At 40.0% G+C, this 19871-nt stretch overlaps 1 long non-coding RNA gene across 2 annotated transcripts; it reads right to left on the reverse strand.

Annotated features, from left to right (window-relative positions):
- Positions 1-9551: 9551 nt before the first annotated feature.
- Positions 9552-19805, reverse strand: LOC108423674. Of its 2 annotated transcripts, none has more exons than XR_005129191.1 (3): positions 18567-19805; positions 13118-13200; positions 9552-12204 (listed from the first exon to the last, which is right to left on the reverse strand). It is a non-coding gene; the product is annotated as an uncharacterized LOC108423674 (long non-coding RNA). The 2 variants fall into 2 exon arrangements; XR_005129190.1 differs by lacking the exon at positions 18567-19805 and adding an exon at positions 15139-16794.
- Between the last annotated feature and the right edge of the window lie 66 nt (positions 19806-19871).

A 19871-nucleotide genomic window follows, 5' to 3' on the forward strand; every position in this document is an offset into this window, starting at 1 on the left:
GTTTGATGTAGAATGCAACCATTGTTTAAGCCTCAAAATGTATCATTCATTCAGTTTGTACAGTAACTATGCTGGAAGCTGCAAAAACACCTGGTTTGGAATTCACTGTTTTTGTAATATCACAAAAGCTGGTGCATTTACTTACATCTGGGTGCAAAAGACTTCTAAACAAATTGTGAAGTAAGTGTGTTGAAATAAATTTTTTTTGTGAAGAATTTAGTGTGCTTCTAAGAAGAACAATTTGTTTCCAAATTTGGTCTCACTTTATTTGGATGGTCCACTATAGTCCCCTATGAATTATCTACATTATAGCCAGGGTTAGAGAAAGAAATGAAGGTCAATTTAGTAGATATTTAGTTGAATATAAATTGAAAGTTAATTAAGTATCTCCAAAGCATCTAAGGTGGACTATCCAAGTAAAGTGTTGCCAGCATTTTCAGTAATCAGTTGTCTTTCTCAAAAAGCTTCACACAATTAGCACAGCAGCACTCTGTTTGGACCAAATCAGCATCAACAGCTTTTGTTTTCAATGCTTGAATATGGAATTCATTCGGTGACCACAACTTCTTTCTTTTTTATTTTTATTTTGTATTCATGGGACTCTTAGGTGGCTACCATTGCCTAGTGCAAAGATTATGACTAGTGCTCCCAGTAGAGGTTTAGACCCACATATTCACACTGAAGTTATAAGAAGTGTTGTAAGTGGACTGCTTTTTGAAAGGGCAAATGCAGTGTGGCTGGTCAGAACAGAGATCATTTACATATACCTGTCTTAAAGGGACAGTAACAAACCTGAAGGGATAAACAGAGGTGGAAAATGGCCATATAATAATGAATCTTACCTGTTTTTGCTACACAAACCCACATGAATAAATAATAAAATACAAAAGAAGAAGGACATGGATCCTTTTTTACTGAAGTAAAAAATCACGCTCGATCATTTTTGCTTGTCACTAAAAGATGATTTACGCAAGGCTAGGAAATGTGTACTCTGCTTTATGTATCTCTGTATTCTCATCTTTTGATAACCTACTAGACAAACATAACAGGAAAATAAAAAGGAAAGTTCAAATTTATTACTATTGAAGGGAAGGAAAATAGCCCTTACGACTCAGGTTAAAATGTGCTGCACTAGACCATGTTTCCTTTTTGGCCGAGAGTTCAAAAGAAGATTTCTCTTTCTTTTCCCCTTTTTTTCCTCCTTCGCCAAGGTCTGAGCCACTGGGGTGCTGTTACAGAGGGATCTCACTGCAGAATGGTTTTCAGATTTAAGGGCCAAAGGCTCACGAATGTTCTTGGCCTTGCTGTTCAGTGACAAAGCGTCCCAGTTTCGTCTGTGATACCAAGGCCGTTTTTTGGCAGGGGTGTAAGAACTGCCTTGGGATTCAATATAAAATCCCAAAGCGTGGATTCTATTCAGTGTAATTAGCAGTGAATTGTTTTACACCCACTAAGTATGCAATAACTTAATCTCCTTATGTAGCCAGGTATATGTGATGAACACTAGAGTGGATTTGAATTTCCTACTGATTTTAATGCCAAGGAGAACTCTGTGTTCCTTTCCCTGTGGTGAACAAAATGAAAAGAGTTTTTGTGGTAGGAGGCTGGCCACAGTGTTGTGGAAATGTGTTCAGTCTGTTAAGGAAGGGTAGCTGTGTATTTCATACAGACAAAAATGTGTAATTAGATTTTAAAATTTTATAGTAAGATGTGTATCCATATCAGCTCTTGTGTATATACTGAAAAAAGTGATGAACTGAATTGGCTTGATTCAGAAGCACACATTATTTCCACATGAATACACTGACATAAAATATACATAGTGTTTTGGTGAGAATTGTGTTCATGTAATATATTGTTGCTGCAAAACAGATCTCCATTTTTGTGATTTTTTACTTTTCGACATGTTTTGTGCAGCTGTCCTTCACATCATGTACAGAGCAATATAAATGCTCCAAAACGGTTTCAAATAAAATTCAAATAAAACTCTTTGCTTAACTTACACAGAAAGTAAAGAATGTTTTTGCCCTTTCTACCATACCAACATACCATGATATGTTCAATTAATGTATGTATTTCAATCGAGTAACTGCAAAGCATTACTTTGATCAGTGTGTACAAGCATTATGTTGAATAGGATAAAAGCAGGAAAGACGAGCTTTCTTCACATATCACGATCAACAGCCTGAAAAAGGTGCTGTAAACAACATCGGTAAACAAAGAACTTCTCATACACAACAAAAACATTAACAAAATGTGTGATATTTTCTTAGAACAGCCTTGTCGGTACCAGTCAAACGCTGTTTTCTTTTTAGTAATCGGATCTGAAGGCCTAGAGAGGAGATTCCCTGTGACAGTGTGATGGATATGGAATAAGTAAACAGTGAATTTACAGAAGCTGACGGCATTTGAAAAGGAGAGCGCTTTTCCACCCATCCAGCTGCTTATCTCGCCACATAAATCACTCCTGCTGGGCTGCATAAATAGGTCTCATCTCGTCATCCACTCTCTGGCACGATGTAGTTCCACTTTAACCTTTATATGTGGCACTGCTCGCCCACACCAAATGTACCCGGTGACCCTCTTGACCTTGGCTATTCATATTTAATAGCCATTAAGAGTTGCCCAGACTGTGGCAGGCTGGAAAACAAAGGCGCTTAGATACTGTACATGAACATAAGTGCCATTATTGTCATGATTTATAAGACGTTGTAAGATGTCCCACATGGTGTAGTTTTCAGGGTAAGAGTGACTGCCAGCTGGTCTTCTATTTAAAAGTTCTTATGCACACAGTTCCTTTCCTTTATATGGAATGTTTACATTATCTGAAGGTTCTCTGAACTGAATAGGTTCTTCACATTTGCATATCTCATATATATGTATCTTTAACAAATCATTCAAGGATGTACCCAAATGTGATTCTGGCTTCAAAGACCTCTTCTAGGCAGCTTTATTTTTCAGAGTGCAGAGCTTTGTCTCTGTCTAGTTGTCCCTGTATTTCATTTCACTCCTTAGCCCGTCTTATGGCTGTGCTAACCTTTGACTTGGGCCCCCATTTTAAAGGCTTTGCTCTTTGCCCCAGGTCCATTAGACCTGGCTAAAGTATACTTTAATAATTGCCACGGCCACCATCAAACGAACATATGAGTGGTTGGCTCGGATGGGGAGAAGAGTCTGTCTGGAAACCTTTTGGCCTCTGGGTCAGGCCACGCAGCAGATGCTTTTGTCGAGACGATCCATTTGACCTACAGCTCCATACAGTACAAGCCTGCACGTCAGAGTTATTGATAGACCCGGGCAAATTTTTTATAGCTCGCTCTCGACCTTTGACATCAGTGGACCAAAGTGACTGCCATCCGCCGCCACCAAACGCATGATCAGATGGCTGTCTCAAGGTTGCATCTGAATGAGCAGAAAGATTGATGTTTTTCATGTGTGTGTAATGTAACGATCGAGGGCCAGCGGCCATGGATGCATGTGCCAAGAAACCGTGTTACAGCTATTCCAGGAAATGTGTCCAGGAAAGACAGACAGGGTTAATACAGACAAATCCATAATAGCAGATCAAACAGTGGACACACAAATGTAAACAATGGAGTAACAACAAAAACAAAGAAAATAAGAATGGCATAATACAGCTAGGATGGGAGTGCATACTGGGAAACTGTCAGGACAAAATCTCCACTTTTGTCTTTTTTTTTTTTATAGAAACTGAAAAGCCAGCAACCCTTTGCAATGTACTCAAATTTCACAATGAATAGAATTGATTAAAAATGGTCCAACTATTTTTTAAAACAATCCACTTCGTACTAAACCAAATTCTTTTTGCTACATTTATGCAACATTTATATAGACTATTCACGGATGAAGACTTCTAATATAATTCCAGTAGAAATCCAACATAAACGATATCAAATATCACAATGATACTTTTTCAAATTGGTGTAAATTTGCTGATGTGCAATCACTAGAAAGGTTTGCAAGGTATTATACATTATTTATGGATCTTACAAATGTTAATCATAGTGAACCTTTATTCTTAATATTTTTAGTAAATTCCTACATGTAAAAAATGTGATTGTAAACAAAGTACAGTCGTGTGCAAATGTGTGGGCACCCCTGGTTAAATTACATTTTGTTGATATAAGTGAAAATGATTTAACACATCCTCTACAGAGAACACACTTCTACACATTTTAATGCACACTTATTGTTTATTTGCTCAAATGAACACATTGGAAAGAGAACAAAACAAGAAGTCATATTTTATATATGTATCTAATGACCATAACAAATACATAGAATTTGTGCACAAAATTTTCAGAAAAAAAATGCATAGGGCAGTAATGTAAAACTATTTCACTTGCACAGTGCATCTAAAAAATATTCTTTCAAGCAAAATATTAATAAAATCCAACAAAATCCATAAGCTTTAGTAAGATGTCTCCATTTACTTGAACATCATCATCCAAAGTGAATGCGCAAGTAGCATTCTCAGAAGAATCCGACATCATTTTATGGATGCTATATGCATCTCGCCTGAGCCCAGACTCCTTTAGTGGTGACACAGCAGCAGCAGACACATCAAAGGCTTCGGCTGCTCCCAAGAAACTGCTCTTTACAGTGCGCGAATGATATACATAACAAGCCGTGACAAAATGATTCCGCCTCGACTTGCTTGTTTCTCCTGGATTCCTTTAAGGTGCTACTGCAATGCATTGTCTTTCACTTCTAGTGTTACTTTCTCAGCTTCCAAATTCTACACTGTGGTCATTTACCATATTTTTCCTCAGTGAATTGTTGTCAGACTATCTCAGCACTCCAGGCTTGAGAAAGGAGCAAGAAAAAAGAACAACAAAATCCTCCACCTAGTGTCCTCCCTCCCCTTAGCAATGCTAGCTTCTTCATAACAGGGACTGGAGCTGGAGCTCAAGCACTGTGATTAAGATAAGCCCAACCAGAGCTGGACAATTACCTGACGACTAACCTTTTCTGGAGCCACTTAAGGATGTAAGGACCCCTGAGAACCGTTGTTTTCTCTGTGAGGAACACAGCACTTGACAGCAGCAGCCTGGAGAGAGGCTAGCGGCTAGTGGTATCATGTTCAAGATTACTTAATCCTCCCACAGCATCAGAGCTGAAGGACTTTGTCACGTCTGAGACAAACGGGGATCGCTGGATTGCTGGGAGATACTGTTCAGACCACAGTGCCTTCAGTGGATAGATGGTAAATAAAACTTTGAATGGAGGGAAGAGTAGGGATTGACTTGGGCACATATTTGGCCTGGTCTTATGTGGTTTTGTGGATGCCTGTGTAGAAATGACTGTTGGGACTATGTTGTAAAGGAATGATGCCAGATGTCCTATGACCAAATTAAATAGGAGGTAGATGAGAACTTCTATACCATAGAAAAATAACATTTGTTTCTTTCAACATGATTCTTTTTCAAAATGGTTCTATATAGCACCAAAAAGGGCTCTTCTACTGTTACAAGCTTGATATTAATATAGAAAAACTCCTTTTGGTGCTATACAACCATTTCCAAAGAAAATGTTCTGTATAGAACCATATACAACATATTCTCCATCAATCTGAGGAATGATTTCATGATGCAAAGAACCCTGTAAGCATGCAAATGGTTCTTTGAGTCTTCTTGTTTCTATATAGAATCATTTTCTTAACTAAGAACCCTTGAAGAACCATCTTTTTTAAGAGTGTAGATGGTTTTTGAATCAATTTTGTATATGAGATATGCAGATGTGAAACTTTTTAAAGTTTAAAGAACACATAATGTGCCCTGCGATGGACTGGCGACCCATCCAGGGTGTATCCTGCCTTCCGCCCGAAGACTGCTGGGATAGGCTCCAGCACCCCCCCCACGACCCTAACGGAGCAGCAGCTTAGAAAATGGATGGATGGATGGATGGATGGATGGAACACATAATGTAAGGGTTCTAGATCATTTTTCCAGCATCTTTATTTAGATAAATGCTTTGTAACATTTTTAAAATAGCACTGTTAAACAAAATCATTAGCAATTAATTGCATTAGCTTGACCCTAAAGAAAGATTTATTTCTATTTGAAAATCTTTTTGTTGCAAGTGTAGGATTGGACAAAACAAGCTGCATCATTTATTACTTTCAATAATACAACCTGAACATAAAATTCACATGTCCGCAGGCTGAACGTGAAAATAAGGTGAATGCAGGTTCCAATTTTTATCAGAGATCAATGATCTTACTCCCCAGGATTGTAGCAGCTCACTCTCATGTCTTGTTTTGTCTAGCTTTACATTTGGCTGTTGCTTTTGTTAGTGGGAGGGTTGTTGATTTATCCATAGTTATCTTACAAGCACTGTCAAGCAAATGCCTGCTAAAGACATCCTCCAGTGCTAGCATTACTAATATTGCCACATCAGTGATGTGTGTTGCTTGTAGACCTGGCACTCTTTGGTGATAATAGCTTTATAACATTAAGAGTGGCATTAATGGAACCTGCCATTTTCAGCTGCAAAATCATAGCAACAGCACACAAGCAGCTGGGCTTAATCTTGCAACTATAGGTGCTTTAATGGATCAAACTAGGAAAATACGAGTTCTAAAAAAATAGTGGCATTAATAATTTATTATGCTTGACACCACAGCAACAAAGTATTATTATCTTATTGTTAATGTTTAGCTTCCTACAGGATTTTAACATGTATGTCCATGCAGATTAGTACCTAATAATGTATGTTTATAATGTTTTCTGGTGTCAGCCCTGAGGTCTGTGTGTGTGTGTTCCAGATCCCTGAGGGAGCACATGGGAGCCCTGGCCAGAGCACCACACATACTCTCTCATCCACTGCCCAGGTCTGCCACACAGAAACCACATGCCCCTGGCCACCAACACACAGGGGTTACCACTATATGATACATTCACTAGCCCTGTTAAGTATGCATAGCATGTAATATTTTTCCCAGTTTTTTCCCTCACTATATGGCTTAAAGTTTGTGGACACCCTAATAATTGAATTCAGGTGTTTCAATCTCACCCATTGCTAATACGTATATAAAATCAAGTATGGTGCCATGCATTTTCTGTGGACAAACATTGTCAGTAGTAAAGGTCATACTGAAGAGCTCAGTGATTTTAAACAAGACACTATCATAGGATGCCACCTTCTCCAGAGTTTGTGAGATTTTTACAAGGCTAGATCTGTCCAGGTCAACTGTAAGTGCTATTAATATGAAATGGAAGCACCAAGCAGCAACAACGCCTCAGCTATGAAGTTATAAACCATGCAGACCCACAGAGCAACGGCTGTTGCATCACTCACTACAGAGTTCTTAACTGCCTCTGGAAGAAACATCAGCACAAGAACTGTGCATGGGGAGCTTTGTGAAATGGGTTTCCATAGCTGAGCAGCTGCACACAAGCCTAAGATCATTATGCATAATGCCAAGCGTCAGCTGGAGTGGTATAAAGAATGCCGCCAAAGGACTCTGGAGCAGTGAAAATGTGTTTACTAGAACAATGAATCATGCTTCACTATCTGTCAGTCTGATGAACAAATTTCGGTTCAGTGAATGCCAGAAGAATGCCACCTACTGGAATGCACGGTGCCAAATGTAAGGTTTGGTGGAAGAGGGATAACAGTCTGGTGCTTTTTTTCGGGGTTTGGGCTCAACTCCTTAGTTCTAGCGAAGGGCAAGGTTAATGTTATAGCATACAAAGATATTTTAGGCAAATTATTTTAACTTTATGGGAACAGTTTGGGGAAGGCCCTTTCCTGTTCCATCATGACTGTGCACAAAGCGAGGTCCATAAAGCCATGGTTTTTGACAAAGTTGGTGTGGAGGAGCTCCAGTGATCTTTGTCGACCCTGACCTCAATGCCACTGAACACCTTTGGGATGAATTGGAACACTGGTTTCACTCTTGATAAGATCTTCTCATCCAACATCAATGCTTGACCTCACAAATGCTCTTTTAACATGTGCACAAATTCCCACAAAGACACAATTCCCACAAACACACTCAAAAATCTTGCGGAAAATTTTCCCAGAAGAGTGGTTGCTTTCATAGCCACAAAGTGGAATGGGATATTAGTTTTGGAATGGGATATTCAAGAAGCTCATTTAGGTGTGATGGTCAGGTGTCCATGTATTTTGGCCGTAAAATCTACCTATGACTTAATAAAACAGTATTCAAAGCATAGAAAAAGACAGTATAACTGCTTTCTCATGTTATCAGCAATGGAAAACCATGCTTAACCTGGGCGGTCAGACAGACGGTCATTACCAATCCATTTTAAGCCATGAGTGGAGGCTGTAAGTACTAGAGACTTATAGCTTTGCTCAGCCTCTGTCTGGGGTAAATGCCTGCTGTGAAAGCGACCATCGGAATCGAGCGTCCCCCTGGTTGCACTTGCAAGGCGAAGTCAGGGGTTATTTGCTGCTATTTTTACAAGAAACGGGTTGATTTGTCTTAGGCCATTACCGTCTATTACAGCCAGGAGTCTCCGGGAAGGAGGTGGGAAGCGGCAAACGCTGGCATTCTGCCTAAAGAGAAATCAATGAAACAAATTAATCCTTCGCAGGCCGCGGTGACACAGTAATCCATCATTCAGGGGCGCTTTTACACACCGAATCAGAGAGCCTGGGCTCAGGGAGAAAGCCCCAAGGGAGCAGGCTCACACAACACACATTCACACACACATGCACATACTCACAAGGCAAGATCCACACACACTGGAGGCAGCCGCCACACAGCTGCAACCCTACAGCCCTGTGTCTGAACATAGAGGGATGAAAGACAGAATATAATCACAGCCACTGCATGATACAGAACATGATCCAACAGTATCGTCAAAGTCGTATGCCTTCCGTCTGCATGGGATGCATCCTCTTCTATACAGCCAGAATGACCAATGGGGTTTGTTGTTTACATGTTTACTCTTTACCAAAAACAGATCTGTCACAGGAGCATCGTAAGAAGACAAGGCACTGAAGGAGAGAAAAGGGTTTAAGGGGAAAGGACACTAAGGAGGAGAAAAATTCAGGAGAAGAGAAAGAACGAGAGGGGGAATCACAGTGGGGGTGGGCATTGAAAACAGCCTTCTCTTTTACACCCACCATCACCTCACCATGTGGTGTTGCATTGTTCATGTGGCAGCACATTCACGCACATTGTTCCAATATTCAGATGCTCTGTTGCAGGGGAGCATTCCCATGGCTTCTCCTGCAGCCCGCTGAAAAGGGCAGGTGTCATCACCCGCAAAATTAAGGCTGTGGTCCCCCCACTCTGCACCAGAGATGGCTAAAAGCTTAGCCATGCTTACATACAAAGGTTAAGCCCCACAGACCCACCATAAAAAACCCGGTAATACATTCCACATTGTTGCCAACCAATAAGAAAATCATATCTACACACATGATCAGGTCACGTGATCCGCACTGGGAAGCATCTTGGTCCTCTGAGAGCTGTACACAATAATGCCCTCTATAAACCATGTGATTTCAGACAAAGGAAGACCACAGAAATATGACAAAAGAAAGATTCTGCAAGATATAGATGCATGGTCATTTTATTTAACTCGTTTAAATACATGTGTTTTCTTTCAGTCTTTAAATAATAAACATAGATTTATAAAAAATACAGATAAACACTTAATACACAGTTAAGAATAACAGTATTTACAGTGGAGGTTAACATGCTACATGGCTGCTTTCATGTTAGTTGTATCCCCAGTGGATTTGCCCATTTGGTGTTCACCTGTGGCACCCACATGCTCTCCGAAAAAAAACAGACTTGCCCAAACTGAAGGAGGGGGGGTAACCTATAAATAAGTAATGCAGAACCAGGGGGGCAGGCTGTACCATTACTTGCCTTGTCATCATAATAGAGGGTGCCACTTACCTTTAACCATGCTCTGATAGATGAAGAGCAATAGCTTTTGTTCATGTTAGCTTGGGGGAGCTGCATTAAACTGAGGAAAGAAGAGCTAAGGACATGAGGGGATCAAATAGAATCAGAATCTGCTCAATCTCAGTGCTATAGCAGACATGACATTAGCATCAAATGATAACAATGACCATCCAATAAGCTAATTATCCTTTTGTAGTGGTGCTAAGAGGAGCCACATACTGTGTATTCACAGCTAGAATAAAAAGATATGGCAGAAATTGATTGATTAGTCTATCTTTCTTTTTTTAATATCATCTTTCCATCCTTTTGGCATCTTTTATTTTGCTCTTTATCTTTATGTTTATTTACAACATAAGTCTTTGATGGAATTTCACATATACCAGATACTGAAGAAGAAAAAAGGCAACTTTCATGCAGGAAGTCCCACGCTAGCCGATGTCCTAAACGCAGGATGAACACTAGCTTTGGAGTGCCACAGCTGGTTATACTCGGACCCCTCTAGTTTCAAATGCCTGTTCTTTCACTGAGCAATAAATTCTTGTTGCACCGCATTTGTTCAAAAAAGTTTTGGATGGGGATATGATGGATCTAGCCTGGAGGAATGTGTGTGTTTAGAAATAATGGCTACATTCTTTTTCCCTCAGAGACTGATTGAACTGATAGAGAGGGGAGACGCAGGACACTGAGTGTGAGACTGTGAGAGAGGGACAGAGCATAAACAGAGATGTAGGCACAGTGTTTCCTGTGTTTGTTTTTCCATGTATGTGTGCACTAGTATTTGTGTTAGCTCTTACACAGACACATAAATGAAATTGAAGAGTATCGTGACTACATGGGTGCATCAACACTGTCAAAGCAGTTGTAGCTACAGTGTTGATGACCATACCACTTATATTGCTAGATCAATGTCCTAGAGGGCAGAGAAACTGTAGGGAGCAAATAAAGAAGATAGTGAGTCACAGGAAGTTTTTCTATAATAGTCACGTGTGCACTACTGCAACACATTACATGTTAGCTAGCCTCTTTGCATGCATGCTGTTGTTCTAAAGAAGCAGGTGAATGGGGTTAAATCACAGGGAATGTTTTGAGGGTAAGGTATTTACAGTATTAATGCCCATGCATTGATCTTAGAAAGTTCAAAATTAAAAAGAGCACCTTTCAACCTCGAAAATAGTGGTTAATTAGTTCTTGTCTTGGACCTTTAACTCATATTGTCCCTTTACATATCATAGAATCTCTTTAAAAAGGTTCTTTACACTTGCACATTTCATTTATGTCAACTGAAAGTTTCTTAAGGGAACCAAAAACTGGTTTCTCTATAGTATTACCCCAAAGAACCTTCCCGACTCCTTTGCCTTTAAAAAATCAAACAGCAGCTATCAGAACTGTTATTAAACCACATGACCACAGCGTTCTGCAGCGTCACTGAGGAGCATGCTGACACAAGAGGCAGAAAGTAACAGACCGTATGGATGGACACACTTGCTTTGGTGGCCAAATTGCATCATCTGGTTGTCAGATGAGAAGAAATGACAGAACGTTGTGCCAATGTCCAAAAGCCCACACTTAGTCAGTCGCTTTGTCAAAAAATGACATTTCAGCATGACAGTAATGATGAGGGACCATTTTACTCAGTGACAAGATGGACAGAGAAGGAAAACTGACATTCTAAACTGCCCCTCTCAATCCGCAGACATTTGGTGTTTAAGCCCACAGCAGGAGTATCAAGACTGAACTACTGAACTGCCTGCCGGGCCTATGACACATTGTTTTATATAAGACGCACAATTTTCACTATTTTTTCCCAACACTCACTTCAGTCATGCTGTGCTGTTTTATGCAAAATCACTAAAAGGATGAGAAGTTTCAATTACATGGCTTTATGGAAGAACTTTTTATTCTTTCTACTCTATTTATCATATGCTTATTTTATTTGTCCCTTAGTTAATATGTGTTAATAGTCTATGCGCTTGCTTGTCTGTTTGCTATATTACATGTCATACATGTGTGCACTCACCAAGACAAATTCCTTGTATATGTAACATACTTGGCAAACAAGTTAATTTATTAAAAACTGCTCAAAAAGCACCTAGAAATGTTTAAAATGTGTTACAGGAGATGGTTTCAAACCAAGACCTGCTATACTTCATTTGTATATAGTTGCAATATAACGATAACTGATATTCTATTGATATTATATAAATAACTGATGTTATTATGATATTATGGCACTGTGTGTGTGCATGTGTGCATAGACATACCTGCAGCTGCTCAAGTTTCACTGTTAGCCAAGCCTGTCAGGAAATCAGAACAACTCTTTAACCCAGTGTAAACAGTTATACATGCACACTGAAGAACAAACTTAAAAAAATAAATAAATAAAAAATAAAATGTTAATTCAAACATGTCAAAAATCCATGGGTCCAGATGCTGACTCACAGAATGTTTGATCTGAAATTGCTACAATAGTGGAATAGGGGCTCTTAGAATGTCAAAAAAAAAGACGACAAAGGGAGGATGTCATGAAAGGAGAGATGACTAGCTGATGTGAGAATAAGAGAATGGTTGACAAATGACTAATGCTCATTTTGAGATTGAATGTCAGGAGATTAGTCTCTTTCAGTCAGTCAGATCGAGTTGCCTCAATGATGTAGCAAGTCAGGCAAAACACTTCTGTGACACTGCGCAGTATATACACACATAACCTCCTAAAAAACAAAGGTCAAAGGTTCCTAATTCTAGGAAAAAGATTTTAATTCTCATGAAACATTTGCATTATATGGTGGTTCTTTAGCCTTAATAAAGTTTCAAACGTCTTCTCACTGGCTTTACTCATTTATAAAAATGTTTTTAAAGAGTCTGAAGCTTAAAGGTTCTTAATGGAAGTATAAGTGGTTCTTCTAAGGTATAATTCCAGCGAACCCAAAGTCTAAGCATACATGGGGGGGGGGGTGTTGGGGGGGGGGGTAAAATATGTGTCATTCTATAATAGCTTTCAGTAAATATATACAAAGTATTATAATGCCAGTGTTGACTATTAGTTTTGGATTCCAATTTTTACAAATCCTAAAACAGCTATTATATAACTATTAACTCTCTCAGATAAAAAGATATTATGCTTTTTGAGTACTGTCACTGGGATGGTTCCTTCAAAGGTGTGTAAAGGTACATTTACTTTATTTGTACCTTGATGAATAACAGCTGTACCTGTGCAGTGCCCTTTTTCTCAGTGCACAGCAGCTAGATGTCATCTGTGGTCAGAGAGTGTAGAGCGTCCTCTTCCACAAAGCCTAAGAATGAACACCAATTCAGTCTGTGCTACTGTCTTACAAACTTCAAACAGTGTTTTGGACACACCAAGAAATCATTTTTAAAAATAAGAAAGGAAAATCAAGACTTGCTATATTGAACAATCCATCTGTTTAGCTGCTTCTCTGTGCACTAACGGACACACAGCTCGTTATCAGTATAAATCCCCATACTGCTAATGACTCAATTCAGTTCAATGAAGTATATGCAGTATCACCGTTCTATGACAAAATGCAGAGGTTATCTTTATAGTGCAAGTACGCATTATAAAAAAGGGTTGAGGCAATTTTAAAGTACAGTTGTAAGCAAAGGTTTGGGCACTCCTGGACAAATATCAGTTTTTTGGTTTTCATATACATGTTTCATGTATACATTTCATATATATGTTTTTTTTTCAAAAATATTAAACTCAGCAAATAAATACAAACCACCAACTACAATTTATGAAAAATGCCATACTTAAGGTTATTCCCTGTAGAGGATGTGTTAACTTATTTTCAGTTTAAAAATCAATAAAACATGCATTTCAACTGGGCTCAACTTTGCGTAGGAAGATATGCAAGTATCACTGCTGATAAAAAGACGCGCGCGCGCACACACACACACACATACGTGTGTGTGTGTATGTGTGTGTGTTTTAAGAGCTCAGCAGACAGAACTGTGTTTATCTCGAGCAATCTTATGACTTGTTTAAGTATTTATCCACTAAAATCCGATCAAATTTGCTTCATTCATTTCCTTCTGTCTCGTTAGGTATTAATTCAACATTGTTTTGTCTTCACTTTTCTAAACAGGCTCACTCTTTTCCTTCTTTCGGTTCTTATCTCTCTCCTCACACGGTTTCCTCCGCCCGTATTAAGCCACCGGCTGTGTTATAGATGTGCGACTCCTCGTGCTCAGAGTTTGCGGTTAACACGGAGACAAACACTGATACCCAGAGAAATGAAACTAAAGAGAAACGCAGCGCGGGCTGTGCTGTTTTTAAGGAGATAAACCCTGAGTGCCCGCTTTGTCTCTGCTCTATCTGCCTCTTCCTGCTGATCATATGGGGATGTGCAGTAAATCCGCGTAAATTTCCACAAGCCTTGCTCCGGCCGCTCCGCTCCAGCACACTTTACCTTTGCCCTGCAGTTTCCTGAAACTAATAGCAGGGAATCCCTTGGAAAAACACGGCAGAGAACGCTGCCTAATGCGGACTTCATAAGAGAAAGGAAGCTTTTGCGAGCAATGGCTCTCCACTAATTTCCTTAATTTACTTTGTTTACTAAACAATATATATATATATATATATATATATATATATATATATATATATATATATATATATATATATATATATATATATATATATATATATACATACATGTGTGTGTGTGTGTGTACAAAGAGAGAGAGAGAGAGAGAGAGAGAGAGAGAGAGAGAGAGAGAGAGAGAGAGAGAGAGAGAATATTTATGATAATCTCATTATTTTTATTATCATTATTATTATCATCATCATCATCATCATCATCATCTTTTGCTAACAGTGTAGTAGAACCACGTCTTTTCATTCCTCTAAAGCATCATTTAAAGAATCATTTTAGTTATTGAGTTTTTTTAAGTGTGAAGCACCTTTTTAAACCTTCAAGAACTTCCATACGTTCAATCCAAAAACCATTAACAAAACTTTATTTTTAAGAGATGCATCTTAAAAGACCACCGACAACCGACCACCATAGACTTCGTATAAGTTTACACTCTGAACGTAAACTGGCGTGCTTCCGTTTTCATGCTTATTTGAAGCTCTTTCGGCAGCATTTCTTCATGCCTTGTAGTTTGGTGTGTTGTCCCTTCTAAGAGCAATGATAGAGCTGACCTATGTCCGGCTCAGGAATCGGACTTTCAAACGTGAAAACTTCAGATTGCTGAGAATAGCCTACCGTTCAATAAGCCAGTACTACTGCGCATGCGTACTTGGGCGTCCGCGTCTCGGCTTCGCCTCCTTTTCCAGAGGTGTAAGATGGCCTAATTGCTGTGGGTCCAGGCTTGTTTTAACTACTGTCGAATTTATGATGTTGCTCTCAGAGACCGTCCAGCGCAATTAGCACATATGCTCTAAATAGATGATGGTTTGAGAGCAATAAAGCCATTACCTCCAGCATAAATTGACAGTCCCTCTCACTAAAGCTCCTACCGCGGGCTAATTGGAAAAACCATTCCACCTCCATTTGTCCACGCGCGGTCTCCTCTGTTCCTGCACCACAACGATATCTAAAAGTATGTTTAGCGTTAGGAGCCATTCGAAGTTTGTACGTTTGCTTTCCTACGCCTGGTTTCATGAATATGCTTCGAGATTGAACTGACCACTGGTGGCAGAGAAGGGGACTGTGGGAGGAGTTGCTCCTTCTTGTCAGTCTGTACAGTATGTGTTTTATAAAAAAAGTAAAAAGTAAAAACACACTGTTTTTGCAAAAATATAGATATTTTAGATGTCTTGTTCATACTCATTGAGATTTTAGATGTCTTACCCTCAGGACATTCACAGTCTGATTAAAAGGTTCATGATTGGTCAGTAAACCTATAGAAGTTGTATTTCCTGGAAAGAAGCATTAAATACTGAAATTCACAAATTGAAGAATGTTGGAATTTTATGTTTACCTTAAATCATAAATACTGCACATTTTCTTTTTTTATGTCTTGAACACACGATGACTATGTTATCTGCTAAAGAGCCGCCGTAAGTGTGGTAGTTTAAGATATTTTCCCCCATCTCTCACGACTACGCTTTCCATTAAGAGCGATTAGATGATGGCCATTGAAAGTTGCTGATCCATAGAGAAAATGGCAGCGGATAAAAGGCGATTTCGAGTGACCTTCTCGTCCCTTTCACACCAATCTGAGCCCCCCAAATAGTTAGGGATCAGATCGGACAAAAGCCCCCTCCTCTTCTCTTTCAGGCCGAACCCACTCAAAGCGAAGGGGCCTGCGACAAAAAAAACCTCCACCGCATTAGAGTGGGGCACAACGTGGGTTAAAGAGAAAAAAGCACCGCACAGAGGCAGCCAGACAACTCAGGTCCAGATTTATTACAACAGAATGTCTGTCTGCTCCACTTTTATTCGAGAAAAGGGAGACATTTCTAGATAGATTTCTAGATAGTTTGTTGTAATAGTTTTTTGTGTATCTTAATTGCTTCATTTCAAAAATTGGAAGTTGCAGTTCTTTGAAACGACTTGGCTGTCCTGGCGTGGCTAGTGAAAATTGTCCAGCGTTTTTTGGGACTCGTTACTCAGTACAGACTCCATAAATCTGTGCTCTGTTTGTGCATGTTTATGAATATTTTCTACATTTTCCCGAAGTGTACAGCAGACTATTCCCAACACTGGGGTGGTATTAGCAATAATTAAGCGCCATCATTTTCTATCACTCGCATTGCAGGCCTGGTGTGAAGCACTGATGTAAGACACTGTTCAAGAATGTATTTTGCATAAATCAATCCAGATCAAGACACAGTAAGGCATCTTCAATCACCATCTCTTAGTCAGGGTTAAAAAAGTAGAACTGTGATTGAAATGCAAATTCCAGTTTATATTATACTAGGGCATTTTTCATTGGATACGCACACACACACACACACACACACACACACACATATATATATATATATATGTGTGTGTGTGTGTGTGTGTGTGTGTGTATATATATATATATATATATGGAAGGCGGTCATTAAGTGCACGTTAGCATCAAAAGTTCTGGCTGCTGAGCTCTTAAAGTAGCTCAGCTATTACAACTTAAAGTAGCTCAGCTATTACTAATACATCTCTGCTGTTTTAACTACTAAACTCTACTGCGTTAACTGTCCAACTCCACTGCTTTAACTATCTCTCTGTCTAACCATACAGCTTTAACTATCTAACCCGAGCGGGTTTACTTTCCCTCTCGCTTGGCAGGAGGTCCTTCATTCGCAACATTTTATTACCTTAACTCCTAAAGACAGCGTGCCTTAGATTACATGTTAAAGGCAGAGTGTGTGTTTGGAGAAGCTGGAAGAAGTTTACAGAATAAAAAGGCAAGAAAGTCTGATTGGAACTGGTTGGAGTTTTTCAGATTTGAGGAATTTGTCTGCAGCTAGTTTATCATCAACACTTTTTAATTCTTTTTAAATGATATATATGATATACATGTACTGACAAACATTGTTTTACCATGATGGCGCCTCTCTTTAGCCTGCTTGGTTAGATGTCAAATAATAAAGAGTAAAATGAGTAAATGCACCATAAAATATAGTGAAAATAAATAACATTTACACAGATGCTGCTGTGAAGTATCACAGCATCCAATGCTTCTTAAGGTGTTATTGTACTGACACTATCATAGGCCACATTAACTAATGTTTGAAGTTATATTTTTCTCTTCAAAAATCCTAGTTTAAAACCACACTAAAGACATTTTAAATATAATAACAGAGAAGCTGCTTATATTTTAAGAATATATCAAGTTTACACGTCTCGATATTAACATGTATGTATTTATTATTCATAGATCTGATTTTAAAAGGCAAAGTTTTTGCGTGCAGAGCGTTAAAGACGCACAGTGACTTGAGTGTGTTTAAATAAATGACCCTCGCTGGCTTTTCTGCTGTGTCTCCATCCCTTCCTTCAACTGACCAACTCGATCGTATAATTGTCCCTTTAATCCGTTGACATTATCGCTCAGACAAACAGACTGCTATCGATCTCTGTATTAGGTGATCAAACGAGCCGAGAAGAGGACCAGGTGAGGGTCCAGCTGCGAGGAAAAGCACTTTTGACGCTCAAACCTGCAGCCCAGCTCACTTTAAGTCAGAGCCGTTGGACAGGAACAGGTACATTAGCCTAAAGTGATCAGCAGATGAGCGAGACGCGGCTCGCAGCCTTCACGTTTACATTTAACGTTTCGCTAAAAGTCAAACTTTGCTTATTCGCGTTCTCATCGGAGCGGAGTTGATTCTGCAGTCTAGATGATAAGATGATGTAAGAAAGATGGAGTTTACTTGCCTTTTAGATACGAGCCAGATTGAGGAACATCGCTGGTGTCCCGGTGTCCACTTTGCCCCTTCACTCTCTCTCTCTCTCCCTCTCTCTCTTTCTCTCTTTCCCAGTGTCCACTTTCCCCTTCTCTTTCTCTCTCTCTCCCACTGTCCACTTTTCCCCCTCTCGTCTCTCTCTCGCTGTTTTGCACGCTTTGCCTTGTGCTCCCATTCGCTGTCCCTCTCCCTCTCTCCCCTCTCTCGCTCTCGCTCTCTCTCCCCAGCCCTGTGGAGGAAAATCTTGATGATACACTTACAGAAGTTTCTCTTTGTCTCCTTTAATCGTATTCGTCTCACCTCTTTTTTCGCGCGCAGAGCAGAGCAAAGCAGAGGAGAGCCAGCGCCGAGCTCAGAGGAGATGAGCACACCTTCAGTGTCCGAGAGCAGCTGCTGGTCAGCGCGTTCAGCTTTCATTTCTAACCTCAACTTTCGGCTTGCAAGCGCAGTTTGTGCGCGTGTCTAAGTGTTTATGCGAGTCCTCCTCGACTTAACATGCTCTACATGTGCGACACAAATGAGTCACCGTTCAATGTTCTGGTCGTTTTATTAAGCATTTATTTCCAAAAATCACTGCTTCCAACTTTAAAGTTAAAGGTGGCAAAAAAGTCCTGAAACATTCGCACACGATCCATAAACGTCACCAAGGGAGGTGGAAATGGCAGAAATAGAAATAAACAAACAGATAAATACAAATTAGAATAAATAAATAATCACAGGGAACATGAAATGCTATTTTTTTGTACATATCTTCTCACAAAAGACATGATAACAATAAATTATGCGTTTCCATTTGCCTGTAATTGTCTACTGTACGCTAGATGGCAGCCCCATCCAGACATTATAAGCCTGTAAAGCGCAGTCTTCGCTATTCATGCACATTAAGCCGCTCTGCTGTCCGTTACAACCGGCAACTTCCGCCGTTACCGTATCACTACGACCACACAGACGGAGCACAGCACCCTAAAATCACGACCTTAAGAGCGTTACAGCGTCGTTAGAGCGCACGTTTGGCCCTTTATGTCTCATCCATCGCTTTATTTTCTCCATTCTGCTGTTCCGTTACACCGCTCTCTCTGCATCTCTCTCCCCTCGCGCATCCTCTCGCGCTCTCCCGCCGTGCTCCTCCGGGCTCTCTGAGAGCCGCCGCGCCGTGAACCGCGCGGATTAACTCGGTTATAACTGCTGGAGCGCTTCGGGAGGCAGAGAGGAGACGAGAGAGGCGGTGAGCAGCGGTGGTCAAATCCGCGGAGGAGCGGTCAGTCTGCGGGTGTGTTCAGCGTTTTCGCGTTAAAACCCGCAGCTCGGGAATAAGAACAAAAGCGGTTCTCACATAAAAAAAACTTTTAAGGGACTCGTCAATGCTTTCAGTTCCTATTTTTTGTTTTGTGTTGTTATGGGTTTTTTCTGTCCCTCATTCTAACCGGGGTTTCTTCCTCTTTTTTATTTTTTTCAACCACAATAGACGGTCCATTCTAATCAGGTTTCAAAGTAAATAGCAGCGCGGGGCGAGCGCAATGTAAATCGTGCTTGTCAGAAACACCCCCCACCACCATCTAACCCCCCCCCCCCCCCCCCCTCCCCACTCAAGCCCTCCCCTCCTCC

Source organism: Pygocentrus nattereri, chromosome 20, assembly GCF_015220715.1.
Source record: "Pygocentrus nattereri isolate fPygNat1 chromosome 20, fPygNat1.pri, whole genome shotgun sequence".
Lineage (NCBI taxonomy): Eukaryota > Metazoa > Chordata > Actinopteri > Characiformes > Serrasalmidae > Pygocentrus > Pygocentrus nattereri.